This window comes from Peromyscus eremicus, chromosome 11 (assembly GCF_949786415.1).
Source record: "Peromyscus eremicus chromosome 11, PerEre_H2_v1, whole genome shotgun sequence".
NCBI classification, from domain to species: domain Eukaryota; kingdom Metazoa; phylum Chordata; class Mammalia; order Rodentia; family Cricetidae; genus Peromyscus; species Peromyscus eremicus.
This window is the reverse complement of record NC_081427.1, coordinates 4,135,955-4,153,491: the sequence shown is the minus strand read 5'-3', so window position 1 is coordinate 4,153,491 and position 17,537 is coordinate 4,135,955.

The window sequence follows — 17,537 nt, the reverse complement described above, 5'->3', positions numbered from 1 at the left end:
TAAATACACGCATATTTGTGTGGACTAATTAAATTCAGCCAAGCATCCTTTCACTTAGATGTTTGATATGATATTAAATACAGTACACATGAGCTTCACTTGAAGACATCAACCTCTCTGTTTCTCTTTTGTCCTGATAACAGCTTTGTTTGAAGTCCCCACACCACAGCACTGCTTCTGTCTTAGACAATGCTCTCTGAGCCTTTAGATACAGCTTGTAGAATACACTGTTATCAGCTTCATTCACCACTCTGTGGCCAGGTGGTTGGTGTGCCTCTGCATGGCCGCCTGTCCCTGCTGCACTGAGAAGGTATGCAGCTTTTGGAGAGTGTGCCAGCTTGTGGAAGAAGCACAGCTTACCAGCAGTGCCCATGCTTCCAGCCTGGCTCCTGTGACTCCACAGCCAGCCTGTGCTCTCTCTTCCTTTGGTCTTGTGGATGAAGTTTAGAGCCCTTCCATACTGGCCCATGGAGAATCATATGTAAACTACATGGAATCTATCTACTAACCTGCTAATTACTTGTATTCTCATATCTAGCATGCCACTTTAAGAAGCAATGTGTCTGTAACTGAACACAGTGGCTGTGAATCCTGATGAGAACAAAGCCAAAATGTACACGACTGTGACAGGAAAAGGTAGAGAGCTATTACTTGAAACAGGCAAAGAGGCCATAGGAATTAATTCCAAAGAGAGGGAGCATGGGAGAATTTATTCAGACACTTACACATATTCATATAAGGGTTAGCCCATGTCTGAGCATGCTTAGTTTAAGGTTATAGTGCATGTTCAAGATATTAAAGTGATAGACAGGAACAGCCCTGGGAATGCTTGGCTTGCACTGTAGAGTTTTAGTTGCAAAGGAAAGCAAAAGACACATTGAGGGTGTATCGATACTGGAGTTGCCTTAGGAGGAACATGCCTTGTTTAGCATTGACACAGGAGAGAACTTCTAATTGAAGGTATTTCTATTTCCCAGCAAACAGGTCATTTTCTATAAGAAGGACATGGATCAGTTCTTAAATTTGTCCCTAAATATTTTATGTTTTGTTTCTATTGTAAATATAATTTCTTTATAAACAATACTCTCTAGGTTACTGCTGTCATGGAAGAATGTGCTTGATCCTAGATGTATTTCTTTTATTTCCTGCCAATCCCTTAAATTAAGTCTAAAGTTTTCTAACAGATACATTTAAAATCTCCAAGGGTACTTGTAGCTAGAGTTTTCCTGCCTGGCCCACAGTCAGGACAAATCTCTATCACCTGCCAGTCCCACAGCCTCAGACCTGACCAAGTAAACACAGAGACTTATATTGGTTACAAACTGTATGGCCGTGGCAGGCTTCTTGTTAACTGTTCTTACAGCTTAAATTAATCCATTTCCATTAATCTATGCCTTGCCACATGGCTCGTGGCTTACCGGCATCTTCACATGCTGGTTGTCATGGTGGCAGCTGGCAGTGTCTCTCTGACTCAGCCTTCCACTTCCCAGCTTTATTCTCCTCCTTGCCCCGCCTATACTTCCTGCCTAGCCAACGGCCAATCAGTGTTTTATTGATTAATCAGCAACACATTTGCCATACATCCCACAGCAGGTACTATTACGTTTATTAAGTGTCTGTTCTCTCCAGTTTGTGCCGGGTCTCTATTGCTCACTTCCACGGAACTTCAGATAAAGCATCAAGTTTGCTGAAGCTCTTTCAAGTACAGCATCTGAGAGGAGAGATAGAGGGGCTTTAGAAGTCTCAGGACTGATGCTGGAGGCCCAGCTTGATGAAAGCCAGAGCCAGCAAGTGCCACTGTGACAGGCAGGAAGACATCTTCCAAGGCTGCTGGGGTCCCAGACTCTGGGATTTGGTGTGATGGTTCTCCTTGAGTGTCAACTTGGTGAAATTCACAGTGGCCCTCTGGGAGACATGGGCATGCCTGTGTGGGCATTTCCGGAGAGGTGGGTCTGAAGAGGGAAGGTCTACCTTGGATGTGGGCAGTGCCATTCCACAGGCTGTGGTCAACCACCAAATATAAAAATGGAAAAAGAAAGATGTAAGCTGAGTACCAGTGTTCATCTTTGCTTCTTGACTGCAGGTTCAATGTGATCAGCCATTCTATGCCTGTTCCTTCCACAGTAGACTGTATCCCCCTAAGTCTGAGTCAAGGCAAACTCCCCATTCTTTCAGCTGTTCTTGTTGGGTATTTGACTATAGCCGCGAGCAGAGTATAAAGGCGCTTCTTTGCTGACATGATGAAATTAGGAATCTTGAGTTGGGAGGATACACTGTAAATCTAGATGTGTCTTGAATGAACCCACAAATACATATGAACAAAGTATGGGGATGTTAGACATAGACAGAAGGAAAGGGAGGGACATGAGAAGCAGCTGTCAGAGCAGCCTTATGCCTTTAGCCTTAAAAATGGAAGGCAGGCCCCAAACTAAAGACAAGAGAAGCCCTCTAGAACCTGGGTCAAATAGTGAGTCAAGAGTCCTGAGTCCTCAGCGCAAGGTCATCTAACACTTTCACTTTGGCCTGGTGAGACTTGTTTTGGAATTATGACCTCCAAAAGTGTAAAAGAATGCACAGTTGTTTGTCAAGAAATACACACACTGTGGTCATCTTTTGTGGTGGCCACAGGAATTCCTGTTCTGGGAGCTGGAGCAGAGTAGGGGCAGGGCTTTTTTTCCCTCTATTGCTCTCCATCATTTGAGACAGAGATTTTCCTGAACCTAGAGAGCAGCAGTTGGGTAGACTGGCCAGGGCCTCAGGCATCCTCCCATCTCCACCCCTCAGCCTCTCTCTCCCTGTGCTGGGATTACAGACCCATGCCACCACATCTGGACTTTTTTTTTTAATGTGAATGCTGGGGTTCTTAGTCAGGTCTTTACACTTGCACAGTAATCACTTTACTGGTGGCACCATCTCTCCAGACCACAGACAGTGTTGTGAGCATTTCTTTGTAAAGTATAGAAACAATATCGTCATTACTTAAAGGATTAGCACATTGGGGTATGAAGGAGTCAGAGGACTAGCCCAAGGGCAACTCAAGGGCAATTGGTCAACCAGTCGACCGGTTTGCACTTGCTGGACTCAGGACTTGTTCAGAGGGGGGTCTTGCTCATTCCAGACTCTATGAGCTGACTCAAAACTCTCAGAGCCAAGCCCTTTCTGTTGAACAGCACACTTCTTCATAAATATGTGTCAGTTCAAGCTGGTGAGCCATGGGGGGTATACTATTTTAACAGATTTCTTCATGTTTTTTGAATTTACTTTATGCTTTCTTTAAATATATTACTGGAAGTCATACATTTGAGATTTTGGTTCTTGTCATTATAGGAAACTTGGCTCTAAAATCTCACACGCACATCTTCAGATTTCAACGTCTTCTCAAAGTAAGGCATACATTCACACATTTTATTTTATTTTTATTTTTGTTTTTGGTTTTTCAAGACAGGGTTTCTCTGTGTAGCTTTGTCCCTTTGCTGGAACTCACTCTTGTAGCCTAGGTTGGCCTTGAACTCAGAGACACGCCTGGCTCTGGCCCCCCCCCCCCCCAGTGCTGGGATTAAAGGTGTGCACCACCACCGCCTGGCTGCATTCACACATTTTAGATAAAGCCCCAAACAAATAAGTACTATTAAATAAATGTTCTTGAGCTGGAAGTGTGAGCAAACTCTGCTATAAGGGGAAACTGTAACAAGCCCTATCTAACTCACAGTAAGTAAGCATGGGCTTGACGCTGACAGGTTCTAAAGCGATCCTTTGTTTCCATTCCATCGAAATACATCCCAGGGATTTTTTTTTCTTGTTCACAGATGGCCAAGGGAAAGTGATGTCTGACTCACCACCTGCCTCCCGTGCTTCTTGGCCTCCTGTTCCTTTAGTGTCAGGGCTGGTATGATAGCACCCGTGGTCTTGTCACAGCTGGTGACAGACAGAATGGGGAAGGCCTTGGAAGTGGATGATGATAAAACAGCAGCCTGTCCTGTTGCTAACGTCCTGATCAGAGTTAAGCACACAGTCACTGGTAAAATATGATCAGGGTTGGGTTTGGGGAAAAGATATGATACACTGATAGATAACTGTTAAGGGTAGGGGGAAGGTATCCCAAAACTGGGAAGGAAGAGACAGGAAGGGCAGAACCTGGAGATAAGCCATGAGACGGGCATGGCTTCCTTGGCAGAATCACCCCAGGTCAGCATGAACAGCTGACTTTTCATACACATTGCATTTCAGGACATGCATCCACAGCCAGTCTGATTATCATGTAGGAAAAATTGGCTTAAGGCAAGAAATGGAAGGTCTTGGGATCTATCTCACACACCCATCAACGTACAACCAAAAGCCTGCTAATACTCCCTAGGACAGAGCACCCTGTCTTCTCCCTACTTCTGCTCATTAAAGTCCCCAGTCACTTACCCACTTCCGAACAAATCCCTTTGTGGGACTTTGTTAAAGCTGCCACTCTGTACATTTATGAGAATATGGATGCAAACTAGGAAACTGACAGGGAGACAGAGACAGAGACACACAGAGAGATAGAGAGAGATGCACAGAGAGATAGAGACACAGAGACACACAGAAAGACAGAGACACACAGAGAGACAGAAAAAGACAGAAAAACAGAGAAAGAGAGAGACAGAGAGAGAAGGAGAGAGAGGGAGGGAAGGAGGAAGAGAGAGAGAGAGAGAGAGAGAGAGAGAGAGAGAGAGAGAGAGAGAGAGAGAGAGAGAGAGGCCTACAAACCAAGAGTTCAGAGGAAACACAGGGCATTCTAGGGGGAAAACAGCTTATCCACAGACCCAAGACACATGCTAGTGCTGAGAGAGTGAGGCTGGCATAGATTTAGATTCTGTTCAAGCAGAAACATGCCAATGTCTCCTGCACTAGGAGCGTTTATTGCCACTTTGCCATATTTTATATTTCAAGGTAATTGTGCTCGTACCATTCTGGAGGTGAGGGTGCACACCCTTAGAGGAGCCTTGAGAGCTGAGTCAAATAGTACTTATATAAAGAGTGATTTGGAGTGAAAGACTGCATTAATTGGGCTCTGCAGGTTATTAGAAAAGAAGTTGTGAAACTGGGAGGGGGATGCTGGGGGTGAGTCTGGAAGGAGTTGCAAGATGAGTCTGTATTTCACCGAAATTCATGTTTACGTGTATGAAATTCTCCAATAAAAACATTAAGAGATTCTGAAAATAAAAAAGAGCATTACTCAGTGACGTAAGGCTCTGCTTTGAGGTAAATAGGAACTGAGAACAAGCAATTGAGTAAAGTGCTCGTGTCTCCTCCCCACATGCTTCTATTTATGACTGTATCATGCATGGCTCAGCTGTGTCTGAGCGGCTTTGTTAACCTGTCAGTTCACCCACTGCCCTGAAAGTGATGTATGGGAAGGCTCTGCCCGGGCTAAGTCAGGCCCCTTAGCCATTATTAATAATATCATGGTGATTCAGAACACAAAGCCATCAGAATAGTAATAAAAATAAGACTGTCATTATTCCAACCACAGAGCAGAAAAGGACTGGATCTCCTGTAATTATGGACGTTTGCGGCTGCCTGGTTCCAGTTAGCCAGCAATGTGCAGAATACAGCCTACTTGGCAGGCTGCCTTTGTGGGGAAGGAGGCAAAGAGAAGCTGATGCTGGACTTCCACACAGCAGGATTCAGCCAGAGGTTCAGGTGTCTCCCTCGGTCATTCTGCTGGCTGTTTTGGAAGGAGGATATTTAACATAGCTGTTTCTATTCCGTTGCTGTCTATCAAAATATATGTACCAGGTTCTGTGTCTATGTCCCTTTTTAAAAGCATCCTGCAACATTATTTCTTTGCATTCATAATTCCTCAGTAAGTACCAGCCGTTATCAAATCTGCTTATTACAGCTGTGTTTTTATTTCCAGCGCCAAGGTGTAATTTGATTAACTAGAGACCACGTGATGGTCGTGTTTTCTTATGAACTGGATGGGATTTAGAATCACCTCTGTGTGTGCCTAAGGATATTTCCAGAGAAGATTAAGGGAAGATGGGGAGCTCTGCCACCAAGCAGATGCAATCCAACAGACCGCTCTGATACGAAGAGGTCTGAGAAAAGAATGGTGTCACTTCTGACTGTGTCTGCTGTCACTAGTGCCCACCTTTGTTGGTGTCAGAATCCAGCTTCTTCAGTCTTCTGATATGGACTCAAGAGCAGCACCTCTCTAGCCAGCCTCTAGGTTTTGGGACTGCAGGGGCGTCTGCTTTCATAGACTTATGAGCTAGTCAGGTGTCTGCTCCTCCACTGTGCATGTGTAGCTGTTGTTGGACCACCTACTCCCACTATGAAAGTCATAACTAACAAATATCTTTTACTAATATGTATCCACTCCATTTACTTGGTTCCTCGAGAGGACCCTAACTGAATCAGTCGCTGCCATTTTCCTATATATTTCATTGGTTGCTCATGGCAATTTGCATTTAGAGAACTATTTAAAATTCCTATTTTATTACTGTATTCACCTAAGGTGAAAACCACATTTTCCCCTTTTCTTCTAACATCAGCTCCTGACCTGTACTGCTAGCTCCAGATCTAGACTTTCTCAACCCAGACATGAGTGGGTGTAGTTTACATGTCACATTGAAAACCACAATCAGGAAAAAAAAAAGTTAAATTTGTAAATGCACTGATTGACTTTTACTGATTTTGATATTTATACGCCATGAGCATGTTTAATCCATTACTGAGAGGGACTTTGAGAGGATGGAGTTTGATAGAGCATGTGGTTTTCACTATGAATTTTACCCTTAGGTAACACGGAAAAACTGGACAGGCATGCTCTACTCTGAAACTGGAGTCTTCTCCCTGAAGCATAATTGGGCTGTCAAATGTGGTCCTGTATAGACAAAAAGAAGATGGTAGCTGGGCATGGTGGCGCACGCCTTTAATCCCAGCACTCGGGAGGCGGAGCCAGGTTGAACTCTATGAGTTCGAGGCCAGTCTGGTCTACAGAGCAAGATCCAGGACAGGCACCAAAGCCACATGGAGAAACCCTGCCTCGAGAAAAAAAAAAAAAAAAGATGGTACAACAGTGAATGAAAGCAAACCTTCACCCAGGCAGTGAGAATTTCTAGAGCTCCCCAGAGCTATATGGAAGGCTATGGAACCTTTAGGATATGGGGCTTCCTGGAGGAAAAAGTCACTGGAAGTAGATCTTTTTATTAGAAATAATAGTGTGCTCATGTTCACAACTCATGGTAGACATGTTTGAACTTCGGTTGCTGTTCCCTTATCGGTGAGCTCAGAGGGACTGCCGGGCTGTCTTCTGTAACAGTCACTCTTTTTAATGCTGTCATCGAACACATGGCAAGGAGCAATTTGAAGCAGGAAGAGTTTGTTTTGGTTTAATGTTTTCAGGAATAAAGTCCTAGTGGTGAGGAGGGAACAGGGGCAAGAGTACGAGGTAGCTGGTCACACTGCGTAGAACATCCAGATGTGGGAGCAGACAGGAAGTGAGGCAGCTAGGATGTGGAACTTCAAGGTCCTCCTCCAGTCATCCATCCAGCTCCTAAAGATTCTGCATCCTTCCCAACCAGAACCATCACTGCTGGCCTGCACCAGCGGGGGGACCAAGTATCCAAATTAAGGTGTCAAATACAGTTCAAAGGGAGGACTTTCCACATTCAGGCCACAACATTGTACCCCTTGTTCCCAGGCCAGATTACAATGTAAAATGTGTTCATTCCAGCTTCAAAAGTCTCCATAGTTATTAACAGTCCCAATCTTTTTTTAATCAAAACGTTTCATACGCTATTATTTTGATCATGATTTCTCCTCCTCCAGTTCTTCCCAAATTCTTCTGTACCCCTCCCCACCCAACTTTATATTCTTTCTCTCTCTTTCACAACAAAAATAAAAAAAATCAGAAAATTAAAACAAACAAACAAAAACCAAAAATAAAAAACGAAAGTGACCAGGATCAACAAGACAAAAGACAACTCATGCTGATAAGGATGTGGAGAAAAGGAAACACGCATTCATTGCTGGAGCACAAACTGAGGCAGCCACTGTGAAGATCAGCTTGACAGTTGCTCAAGAAGCTGGGAATCAATCTACCTCCAGGTCCAGCGATACCACTCCTGGGCACACACCCAAAGGACTCCACAAAAGACTACAGAGACACTTGCTCATCCATGTTCATTGCTGCTCTATTTATAACAGCCAGAAATTGGAAACAGCCTAGACGCCCATCAACTGATGAATGGATAATAAAAATGTGGAACATTTACACAATGGAATATTACTTATCTGCTAAAAAATGAAATTATAAAATTTGCAGGTAAATAGATGGAACTAGAAGAAATCATCCTGAGTGAGGGAAGCCAGACCCAAAAGGACAGATATCATATATTTTCTCTTATGTGTATGTATGATAACTTTTAAGCTTTCAATATGTATGCTACAATCAGAATAACCACAGAGGTTAGGCACCTAGTAAGGGACCAGGAAGGAGGAGAGTGTTTCCAGAGGAAGGGGAAGTACAATACAGCATTACGGGGAGATGAAGAAACTAGAATAGGAGGATTAAATAAGGGAGCAGATGGGAGAGAAGAGTGAAGGAGGGAAGATGAGGAGGGACAGCTACCACTAAAGACCACATGAAAAGCTGTGTGGAAACCACTACAGTAGAAGCTTCCATGTGTGCGTGTGTGGATGTGTGTGTGTGTGTGTGTGTGTGTGCATGTGCACGTGTGGATATGTGTGTGTGTGTGTGTGTGCACGTGTGGATATGGTTGTGTGTGTGTGTGTATGTGTGTGTATGTGTGTGTGTATGTGCATGTGCACGTGTGGATATGTGTGTGTGTGTGTGTGTGTGTGTGTGTGTGTGTGTTGTCCCAATGTTGCTTAAAAGTCTAATGTCAAACATATCTTCTGTGACCCAAGACTCTCTTAACTGAGCCCTTCCAAAGAAGTAACACATTTCAAACACACAATGGCACAGAATAAGCATTCTCACTTCTAAGGAGGGGAGTGCAGGCATTGGAAGGAACGACCAGATCAAAGACCAGAGGAAGAAACACCAAGTTCTATGGCTTTGAAGCTACTGATTGACTCATCTTAGCCCCGGCAGCCTTTGTTGACCCCCAAGTCTGGGTCTTCTACCAGCAGCATAGACAGCCTCTCTCTCAGGCCAGCTTTAGTCATGCCTCAGCTTTCTCTGGCAGATTACCAAGGTCCTGGCAATTCTAACATCCTGGGATCTTCGCTGAGCATCTTTCCAGCTTCATACAATGGCTTCTCTGAACCTCTTGTCAGAGAAACCAGCTGTGGCTTGTATATTTTGGCCTTGGTATCTTTTAAGAACCTGTGCCTAAACCACCATAACACCTCACACTTCCCTTTTGGACACCTGCAAAATCAGCAGCTGCTGTGTGGTTGACATTACCCAGTTCTGCTGTCTGCTCAATGTATGTCTTCTCTCATTCTGTCACAGCCACAGGGGTCTTTGCATGCCTCGGTGGCTGAATCTGAGAAAATACTTTTTTAAGTAGTTATTTCAAACAGGAAATCCCTCCAGCACATACCCAATTGAGGCTGTCTCCTTTTAATGAATTAAATTTTCTCAGGTTGGAGCCTCCCATGGGAAGGCTCTTACTCTCTGGGTACCTTTCTTTTTGTTCCAATGCAGAGCACATGGTTTTTCATTAATTGTAATAATCTCTTTAACAATTAAAGCTACTGTCTCACCACCCACCTTGTATCAAATTTAAACCCTTTCATATTTTTCTGTTCCACTGTTTCTCTCTTTCCAAAGAGCTGTATGCAAGCAATGAGCAGTAACCATAATACTATTATGTTTTAAGATGTTCTCAGTCAAATAAACTACTGCATTATTTTTTAATTCAGCCCCACTCAGCTGCTCACAATATCAGCAGAAGTCAGCTGGATTTTTTTTAACAGAATGTCATATTTATGATCTCTAGTCCAGTGCTCAATAGATCCCTGTTCCTTCTGGAGCCTTATGGGCCCAGCCTTTACTGTCCATGTTTCTCTCTGAATTCTTGTCTCCCATACTCCCACCAGAACAGCCCATAAGGCATCGCCTACAGCCCAGGTATTCTCTCTTGCACTCTTCCACATTCCTCCCACAAACCAGTTCCAAAGGCCTGTAATCCATATGGTCAAGTTCATCATAGCATCACTCCTACTCTTGGTACCAATTTTCCTGCATTAAACCCATTTTCTTGTTGTGTTGACCAAGCACCTGACAGGACGAATAACACATGAGAAACTAAAAGATGTATTGATTTTAAAGAAAGCATCAGAAAACTGAAGCTCAGGGATGGATTCTCATGGGAAGATGATCTGATATTTCCCCAAGGCCTGGAACTTCAACAAGAATGGCACATCTCTGGTCTCTAGACACACTGGACTTCATGGCCCTTACTTCCAGAATGACCGGAAAATTTCAACTAAGGAGAAAACAAAACAAATGAAGTACAATGCGTCACATGCTCATGTAGATGTGTCTGGGTTATCATGGAGAAGTTCCTCTGTATGCTGAGGTAGTGACTTTATTAAAAACATAGCTTAGAAACATGTCCTAGGTGTGGCGGTGAAAGAAGGCCATGTAGCAGCATTTACAGCATTGCAATTACTCCTTCTTGATGATGTCAATGCAACCCATGTTCCTGGCAAAGCACGATTAATTTTTACATACTGTGCGTAGAATTGGAGTATGCCAGCACTCCTGCTAAAATGGTGCTCTCTCCTCTTTTTTTGTGAAGTGCACAGCTTTTTATTTATACTCACATCACCCACGACAGCTGTTTTTCTGGATTCCACTCTGCCCTTCATGTTGTTGTAACCTCCCACATACTCTCGAATGGTCTTACTGTAAGCAAGGGGTCCATTCTTGATTTTCTCGGGCACATGGATGTGTATGGTGCAGCTGAAACTCTTGCCAGATCTCCAGGGGGCCCACAGAACTCAGGATCTTTGGGGAGCAGTGTAAAATGGGCTGTCATTAAATCATAATACTTACTCACCACTCTCTCCATCCCTAACACTTAGAATTATATCAATGAAAGCTTGCAGAATATTATTCTATTACCAAATGGAAAGTTCTATTATATCTCTACTTAAGTTAAATTAAAAATGATCAGCATCACAAATAAAGAACATGTGTGCCTAGTTCTTTGCCCACAGTAATATACGAAATGTTTGTCGAAACAATTTGAATTTATCCATAAATTACAACTTTCATAATTTGGGCTTATCCTTTCCTAAACTTCTGTCATGGGAAAGTCCCTTGAAGAGGGCAGCCTGGCATCCCAGAAGAGTGGCCAGGTGGATTTGCCTCCTGGTGTATGAAACAAAGTTCACGGTGAGGAAACCCAAACGCATGTTTCAGGGGATGGTCTGAGGAGAGCTTTTGGCTAGAACATGTAAAATCTTAACTTTTTTTGGTATGGGCTAGTATACAAAATGCTTGACTTATTCATGTGTCTACAACTGGTAAACTTTAAAGGAGTGTGACATACCCCCCCCACACACACACACAGAAACGGCCTCATCTACCACATCTGTCCAGTGCTGACTTGCTCATCCCTCGCTCACCTCTGGCTGAAAAGAAAGCACTTGGATTCACAGTTCATGGAGCCTTGTGATTACACCAGCCTATTTTTCTGTTATTATGATTTTCCACAGCAATCTCCCCAACACGCCACTCTTTAAACTAAATCATGATCTGTCAAAAAATGTGAGCTGTGTGGTGTCTTGCAATACAGCTGTCACTGCACCTTCAAAGAGTCTTGGCAATTATTTTTGTCTAGCAAGTGTGAGCCTAACAGGAATGCAGAGACAGACAGGCATCGTGGTGCTGATGTTTGACAGTGCATCCTGGCTTGGGGCCCTGTAACCAGCCTGGTGCCCACTGCTGAAGCCTTGTAACCCAATACCTCCAGTGAGTAGAACCTCATCTCTGCTTAGCTTATCACTGTTCACAGCCCACAAAGCATGCTGGGACAGATCAAGTACCATGAGCTAGGACCGCTGTGGGTAGAATCTGAACAGAAGTTAAGTCCAGATTGTCTGTGTCCACATGCATAGCCTTTTCTGTTACCATAGTGGACAGTGCCAGAGCTTCCTAACTAATTTAAGAAGTTGTTGTGGAAATCCTGAATGTCCTTGCTTCTCAAGTCCTGATGGTCAGTGGGAGGGAGGAAGAGGTGGCTGAACTCACCCTTCCTGTAAGGAACCCACTCAGGTGCTGAGCCTACTCAGGGTGATGACTTGCCTCTATTCATGAGGTCCAAACCTGGTGGCCTAACACTTCACACCTTTCCGTACCATTGCATTAGGGACAAGGACTCAGAGGACACTTTCACACCACAGCAGATGGCTGAAACCGTGTGCCACAGACAGTTTAAGCAGTACACATGCCTTTCTCACAGACCTGGAGGTTAAGGGACAGTTTCTGGTGGGTACCCTCATCCTGGCTAGCAGATGGCTGCTTTCTTCCTGTCTTCATGTGGTGCAGAGAGGAATCTCTCCACCCCCAATTAACCCACTAGTCCTAAAATGGGAGGGCGAGGCTTCTTCTCCTAACCATGTAAATTCAGTTATCTCCCCAAAACTACAAGTAGGTCTATAAACTGTAGAACATGGGGGAACACAGTCTATAACAGAGGCAAGGCATCAATCACTCTGAATATTTACCCCACCCCCACCTTGCTGCACATGGTCCTGGCAGTCAGTGTGCAGCTGAGGGTGTCCTAAACCAGGCCAGCAACAACATCTCCTCCATTTCAGACATGGCACATCTCCCTCTGGGGTGCATCAACATAAAAAGGGGGTCCCCGGGCACTGACTTGCCTCCTGCAGAGCCGTTGCCGTAGGGGGCCCTACTCCAGTGCAGTACTGTATTCCTACAAAGGCTGACAAATCTCAGCCTTTCCGAAGACAAGAAACACCTTGTATCTCAATGACAGAGAAACAAATCCTCTAACTTCGACAGACAGTGTGGGGTGACATCTTCCCATGGGCCTGCACTTTCTTCCAGTGTCAGGGTGCTCTTCCTAATAGAGAGCTCCAAATGTAATATACCTATCTCTGTCCACAACCTACACCTTGCTGGTGTGGGGAATATGTGAACCAGATGGAGTTTGAAACATTTGGTGAGAATCAATTACTCCTGAGGGTCTCTACCTCCCTGTCTCTGCAGCACACTGGAGATTTCCAATCTGAGCCAAGGGACACAAGGCACAAGAAGAGAAAGGAACAGCGGGGGAGAATCAGCACATGTCTGCCTTTTGAACTCTTCCTCTATCAGAATGTTGGGAGATGGTAGACCAGGAGCTCTTGCATCCCCTGCAGTAGTCAGGAACACCCCTCTGCAGGCAAATGTGCAGTGCGGCTCAGTGAGTATCCTCAGCACATGTGCTTGGCAGTGGAGCCAAGAGCTGGATGAACTCTGCCTGAGCAGCACTCCAGGCCCTTTATGAACATCCATCTGCTGATCAACTGGTGTGGGGAAGGGACTATTGTGAAACAGAATGAATAGCTGATTAGATAAACAGGAGAGAAGGAAGGTGGAAGCCGAAGGAAGAACCTCCAAAGCAGGAAATGCAAGCCTGTTATAAAGTGCACTGCAATTAATGTTCTCACAGAGATAAGACGATGTGAACCAGGCACAGTTAGCAATAAAAAGACTCGGAATGCATAAACAATCTCTTGCATATTAAAAATACTGTGGTAGAAATAAAAACAAAATTTAATGGGCTAGCTGAAAATAACAGATTTTAGCAAAGTGCCCAGATGAATGATAAAGAGACAAAAAAAGAAATAACAAAGAGCAGGAAGAAGAAAATGACACAGTAGTCAAAACAGGCAATGTCCAAATAAGAGGAGTTGTGGAGAGAGGGGAAATTGACAGGGGAGAAATTACTAAAGAAACAAAAAGTTCCAAAACAGAAGGGTATAAGCTGCCTAGTGAAGGAGCAGGCTGCAGTATGTTCACGTGAAGGAAGAGGTGGGCCGCCAAACTTCAGTAAGCTGATGATGAAGTCTGGGTAAAGGGAAGAGTGTCAGACAGGACAGTCAGCACCATCACTGAGCCAGCAGAACCAGGCTGCACATCTCTGCAAGATCTTAGATTATACACAATTATAAAACTACACTTGGCCACAATTATTAATTGTGAAGATTTCACATTTGGAAAATAATTTTTATTTCTCAAAGTGTTTTTTTAAAAATATACTTGAGTAGATGTCTCTGAAACTTTAGGCCAAGAAAAAGTAAAATAGTTGAGTATAGAAAGCAAGCAAGTCTAATCAAAGATCAGCAGAGGCAGCAGGAACAGAATACCACTGTGCAGGGATGAGAAGCAGGTGGGTCTGGGGTTTCCAGAGGGAGGGACCTGGGAAGAGGAGAGGTGGAAAGAAGCTGATGAGATTTTCATGTGTTTGAATTCAGGGAAAGGAAAATCAATCAGAGGAGAGCTGATGGATCTGTTCTTCACAGAAACTCAACATCAAAAGGACAAAACAAAAAAAAAAAAATCCAGGCAATTATTGACTCAGAAGAATCCAAAATGTTGATTAAGAGATGCGTCAATTACAGAGGAAGACAAGGCCTCAGCTGAGGATTTTGAGCTAATTTAACGTTTGTAAGTAGTAGATACTTTCTTAAGCTTAAAGGGTGGCTGCAATTTCACTTTTAGTTGTGTCCTAGACAGTTTTAACTATCTGGGCACAGCCTAGAGACACCTGGGATTGCCCTCATCAGACTGGGCTGTGGGCCTCTCTGTAGGGGATTGTCTTGATTATTAATTGACATAGGAGTGCCTACTGTGGATGGCACCATTCCCTGGGCTTCTGGTCCTGGGCTGAGTATCAGAATCATCAAAGCAGGAGCCAGAGGGGGGCAGCAAGTAGTGTTCCTCCATAGTTTTTGCTTCAAGCTCCTGCTTGAGTTCCTACTTTGATTTCCCTCAGTGATAGACTGGGACCTGGACTTCTAGGCTGAATAAGATCTTTCTTCCCCTAGGCTGTCTTTGGTAAGAGTGTTATTTACTATAGTAACAGAAGAAAAAAAAAAAAACTAGAACAAGTAGTAAATCAACAACAACAAAAAAGCCACAATGGGAAAGAAAATTTAAGTTTATGGTTTTCCTTTATTCTTTCACTCTTTGTTAAATTTTGTGGATACTATGGCCATAAGACACTATTTCCCTCACTGAGACAAGTCAAAGGTCCATGGAGAAACAGACCTTCAGGTCTGGGATAACAGTGTTGAGGCGTCACATCACAGCAAAGCATGAGGAAGGGACTGTGACCCACCAGGCTCACAGAACTGGCAAGTTGCACATGGAAAGCTGTTGCTGTCCAAAGTTAGGATATTTTAAGTCCCTGATAAGGATAATCGCATATTAATGTTCTTGACTCTCTTTATTCACCAAGATTCTATACTAAAGAGGACGCCATCACAGGGAAGTCCACTTGTTCGGGAAACTGACAAGCGTGACTGTGACTACACTCTCTGTCACTTCACTCCAGCAGTCAAGGGGAAGTCCTTACAAATACTGGAGCCGCCAGGCCGTGGTGGCACATGCCTTTAATCCCAGCACTTGGGAGGCAGAGCCAGGCAGATCTCTGTGATTCAAGGCCAGCCTAGTCTCCAAAGCGAGATCCAGGAAAGGCACAAAGCTACACAGAGAAACCCTGTCTCGAAAAAACAACAACAACAAAAAACCCAAACAAACAAACAAACTACTGGAGCCAATAGATGAAGGCATGACAAGGTAGTTAATTTGTCACCATTTTATTTTTCACAGGCAATATTTATTTGCTATTTGAAAATTTCAGACACTATACCATGATCATATCCATCCACCATGACTTCCCTCTAACTCCCTCTAGACTATTCACCCTGTCTTGGCTGTCTCTCTCTCAACTACACATCCTCTTTTCTTACTGTTGTGAAATAACCTGCAAAAGACGAGTTGATCAAGTTATTGATTACCAATTACTTTCCTCATCACAAACTGGAAGACTCAGAGACTGCATCTTCAGACCCAAGGACACAGACACCTTTAAAGTGATTTTTTTGGAGGAAAACAAGTAAAAATCAAACTTCAATTTGATGGAGACTATGGACCCATTTACCGATTTGTAAGAGTCACATGGGATCAGGCTCAATGATACCATAGAATTTAAATCATCATAATTGAGAATCTGGGAAACTCTGTAGGACAGATGTCTTGATTTGATTTTCTTAGCAAATTGAAAGAAAAACAAATAAACTGGAAATGAAGGTAGAACTTACACTCTGAAAGGGACTTGAAGATCTTCCCTCTCTCCCAGTAGAAGGGCTTGCCTCCAGGGTGGACTTCAAGGCTCCTAGCCTCGAACTTTCATTCTTGCCCTCTGGCTTATAGGAATCTCACATCCACAAAGGAGCTGCCCACATCACAAAGAAGGAACCACTCATATCCTTTGCCACTCACCCCAAAAGAAAGAGCCACTCACATAACAAAGAAGGAGCCACTCACATCCGTTAAGAGTTTATAGAGACATAGCCCTTCTTCTTCAAGAGCCAGGGGCTATGGGGAATCTTCTGCTCTTGGACTTCCTGTTCTTATCTCTTCTTACCTTCAGTGGCAGAGGAAGGTCTGAATCTCAGCGTCTTCTTCCCTTATCTTCCTCTCTTGCTAAGTCCCACTACCTCCGGTGTCTTCCTCTTACACATTGCTCTCCTTACAGTTCCCAATCAGGCCCCAAGAACAGTGACTCTGTTCTCTGAACTGCTTCTCCTGAAGGCCTTGTCTGTGACAAGAAGGTGGAGTCTGGGAACAGAAGCTCAGCTGATGTTACAGGAAGGCTGCCCCCCCCCATCACAAAAGTATTTCTCATGTACAAAGGTATTATGATACTTTTAGCCAGAAACCATCAGTAAAAATATGAATAGAACATACAGTTCTCAGAATTAGCAGAAGCTTGGTTTTAGGAGAAAGGATATTTAAAATGCCTTTACCTGGACTAGGAAGATGGTTCATGGCCAAGACAGTTTGCTGCTCATGCAGATCCGTGTTCAGATCTGTTCTGAGAACTCACAGGCTCACACAACCTTCTATAACTCAAACTCAGGAAGTCTGATACCTTCTTCTGGCCTCTGTGGGTAACAACACTCACATGGATGCAAGGACATGCACATGAGGGTGGGAGGAATAGCGTAAATCTAAAAAATGCCTTTACCTAATGTTTTTGCCTCAAGAATTAAAAGTACAAATGATTCCCTTAGAGACACCAGGCCTCCCAAATATTGACATTTTTAACAGAGTGAGACTATAGTCATCTTATAGAAAGACAAAAAATAGGAGAAAAAGTGTTTTTTTTTTCTGGAAAAAATTGCCATTGTGATCTAAAATTGTGAGGCTATTTCTAATTTTTAAAATCCTAATAATAAGGAAAATGAGACAGCTGCAGGATGGAATCAGTTCCATGCTTCAGTGTAATGGATAGTACCCGAGTTTACTATTTCTTGGGAAGTGCACTTTGAATATTTGATCTATA